Raw genomic sequence first — 868 nt, 5'->3', positions numbered from 1 at the left:
AAGAAAATAGAATAAATATTTTACATAATTACAATTATCACTATGATTTCATATTAACCTAATAATATTTTAGTTAGTCAATCACATAAGTTGACATTAGATGTGTTACTAAATTAAATTGAATATCTAGCCTTTCAGAAACCTCAAGTGTGATTTGATGAGAGTTTCAAGGTAGCTGTCATTCAAGCCATTAAATAGTATTAAAAAAACTAATCCGGTAAGTAAACAGTCAACTGTTTGTAACTAACCCTGATAAACTGCTTCTTACGTAGTTTTCAAGAGTATAGAATTCCGTTGCCAATTCCGGATTGCTTTAAATTATATTTTCAGTTTTGGACTTACTTTTGTGTTGGACATGTTTTAAAAAGTTCATTATATTTTGCTCCAACCAAACGAACAAGGAAAATCGATGACATTAGTCACCCCGGCAACATACTACTTTATTTCAGATTTACATATTATAGGTCTCACAATACACACATTTATTTCTTAACAGTATTTATGGCTTCCATTACTGGAGGCTTATAACGCATATCCGGGACATTGCATAATAGACAATGACATCTGTTGAAGTTTGACGGATAAGGGTTATCTAATCTTATGTGTTAAACAATGTCCAAATAAAAACCGGACTTTTTTGTACCTATGTAGTGTCATAGTTGACTTGAAGACCTAACGTAAAATGTTCGCCGAGCGCGTTGAAGTCTTTTGTATTGCGACATAATGTGAATTGCAATTTAAATATTTCATTGCTTATAGCATATTGGTTTAATTGAACGTGCCAGAATTCATACAGATAATTGCGTCTTCATATTATACAATATTATATTAGCGAGTGACGAGTCACTTTGACCCAAAAGGAAACTTC

The sequence above is a fragment of the Trichoplusia ni genome, chromosome 7 (genome assembly GCF_003590095.1).
Source record: "Trichoplusia ni isolate ovarian cell line Hi5 chromosome 7, tn1, whole genome shotgun sequence".
NCBI classification, from domain to species: Eukaryota; Metazoa; Arthropoda; class Insecta; order Lepidoptera; family Noctuidae; genus Trichoplusia; species Trichoplusia ni.
Note: the sequence above shows the minus strand (reverse complement) of the source record.